Here is a 2,793-nt window from a genome sequence, read left to right as displayed (position 1 = left end):
TCTCATTTTTCATTGCGTTCCATGCCACCAGAACCCCAAAAGTGCTGATGTCACCCTTAATCCCTTATTTATCGGTTTCTTTCTTTTCCTATGTGTATTATCGTTGAAAGAAGTGTGATATAATCAAAATTAAAATTGATACTATATGGCTTTCCCTGTTTATTTGTGGTGCCTACATTGGTACTTGACCACTATATATTCATGAATTCATGAAGTATAGAAGCTGGTACCTCTAGTCTTTTTATTAGCCTTTGACTGGGGAATCAAAGCCAGCAATTTTCTATTCTAAGGATTATGGGAGTGTGGGGTTGATTTAGAAAATGGAGATGTGCGGTAGTTGTGTACTTGCGTTAAAGGTTCAGCTTCTTTAAGTGGACACCTAATTATGTGCAGGTAGGGGATGCTGGAGCATGATGCCGCACGCCTTGTAGAAGCCCTGTTTTCTTGGGCAAGGGCAGAGCGGGCAAACACAGCCAGGATTGGAGATGCTGGAGAAGGCCAAGGTGAGACCCGAGGACGGTGCTGGGAAAGATGCTGTTGAGGACAAATGAGATACTAGTACCTTGATATACTGATGGTCTATATATGTACGTATTTGAGTTGTGAAGCTTACCTGCCGGAGACCCCTTGATGATGGACCCCGTCAATTCATTCTGTCTCTTGAGCCTGCAATTATCAACGAGGGTGAAGGCAGAAGGCAGTGGACAATCAGAACTGATACATATACAGATAGACTGCAATTGTGCTTGCATGCAGCTCTGCTTTCTAAACTCTGAATACTTGCATGTATCAAGCTCTGCTTTTGCTCTGTTTTCTCAACTCTAATCCTCTGGTCTGCTCTGAATATTTTTCTGTCGCTTCCTCTGCTTTTGCTCTGTTTTCTCAACTCTGAATATTTGGCTGTAGCTTGAGGTGTCAGGTCGATTCGACTTGGGGCCTGACAATCTTCCTCCTTCCCACCACGACTGAATATTCTCACACTTACCTGAAGAACAGTTGAAGTTACAGAGTATTAGGCTACGTACCAAGAGGTTAGGGATTGAACAGTCAGCAAGTATCATGTTGATGCATAACATGTAGCGCTTTGTCTAATCTTCCCTGGTGCATATTTGTAAACATGTCTAGTTCATCCATTCCCAACCTACATATCTGCATTGGAGAAAGAAAACTAGCTTCCATTTCTACTGTACCAAAAATGAACATGTGTGATAGACTGTACGTACAGCAGTTGTAAACCAGCCTCAGTTGTAAAGTAGTCGCCAGTTCGACACGGTGATCGGCATGTTCGGCCTCTGCGACCACGTCGACGCCGAGGCGGTTCGGCGCGCCAATAGGGCGTCCACGCACTCAGTTACTGGCCGGGGTGTCACTCCGACTGCACCTACACCAACACTGCCTGCAGACCCGCAGCTGGGCGTGGGCGTGGACGCCAACGCCGGCACGGCACAGGCAACGGCGCCGGCTCCAGTACTGCTCCACCGCCGGTGCCACTGGGAGGGGGGGCGCCGCCGGCTCCAACTCTTCTACTGGGCTTGTCCAGGCATGGCCCATGCCTTGGTGTGTGCCGGGCTCCAGTGTCCTTGGCCCTCGCCCCGGTACGCCACCACAGCAGGCCATGTACGCTGCGCTGTCCAAGTTTCCGCCTAGTGCTCACGGGTACGGGCCCTACGTCCTCCACGGCTACACCGCCGCAACTGTCTACGGGGCTCCACCAGGGTATACCGCGCCTCCAGGCGCCATCGCCTATCATGGGGCCCTCGTCGTCTGGCAGCACCTCCGACTAGTACCTGGACTCCGGTGTGGCGTCACACATGTCTAACTCCTCTGGTAATCTCCACTCCCTTCGTCCTTCCACCACTCATTCTCATATAATTGTTGGGATTGGTGTACACCTTCCGATCACGCGCTGGCACCGGGTCTTTGATTTCTGGCATTTCTCTGCAATGTTTTGGTTGCCCCTTCTTTGATCAAAAAGCTTCTTTCAGTACGCCAGCTTTGCAGTGACAACCCTGGTTTTGTCGAATTTGACATCTCTGGTTTTTCTGTCAAGGACCTCAGGACCAGGGCGGTGATCCTGCGTTGTAATTCCATCGGTGATTTGTAACCCATGGCGTTCGGCCCGTCGTCTACACCCCCGTTCGCCGGCACGGTCACTACAGAGCTGCTTCACCAGCGCCTTGGGCACCCCGGCGCCACTTATGTTCAGCATGTCGCGCCGCTGCCGTTCTTTAGTTTCAGCAAATCTGTTCCACATCTATCCCTAATTTCTTAATTTAATAATAAAGCACGGATTGACCCAACATATATGCAAGGTGGTACTAATTCAAGTGCACTTGGGGATCGAACCCTGAACCTGCTTGCCTTCACAACTCGTACGATCCACCAAGCTAGGACACATTTGTATGTACAAAAGTGGATTCTTTCTTCTGTTTAATAATCCCAGCTTGCTTATAGCAGAAGCCTCTAAGAACGGAAGGAAATAAAAGAAGAAAAGTCAGTCGTCACTCAGGAAAGGAAAGAAATTAAAAGGGGGAATAAATATAGCCTTGCCTCAAGAAGGAAAATAATTAAATGAAGGAATAAAGTCCGCTTTATCTCCGAAAGGAAAGAAATAAAAAGAGGAAAATTCCCCTTGTGCCTGACGAAGGAAAATGTATTAAAAGAATGGAGGAATAAATTTAGCCTTACCTCAAGAAAAAATATTAGTTCGTCTTGCCTCCGAAAAGAAAGGAATAAAAAAAAATGCCCCTCATGCCTGTTAAGGAGAAAAGCTTGGGCGTGCATACCTTGCAC

General features: G+C 48.1%; 1 long non-coding RNA gene across 1 annotated transcript; it reads left to right on the top strand.

Annotated features, from left to right (window-relative positions):
• Positions 1-365: 365 nt before the first annotated feature.
• On the top strand, positions 366-825 carry LOC141027694 (uncharacterized). The gene is made up of 2 exons (XR_012189398.1): positions 366-503; positions 609-825. It is a non-coding gene; the product is annotated as an uncharacterized lncRNA (long non-coding RNA).
• Positions 826-2,793: the final 1,968 nt, after the last annotated feature.

This window comes from Aegilops tauschii, chromosome 7 (genome assembly GCF_002575655.3).
Source record: "Aegilops tauschii subsp. strangulata cultivar AL8/78 chromosome 7, Aet v6.0, whole genome shotgun sequence".
NCBI lineage: Eukaryota > Viridiplantae > Streptophyta > Magnoliopsida > Poales > Poaceae > Aegilops > Aegilops tauschii.
This window is presented reverse-complemented; position numbering and strand designations above follow the sequence as displayed.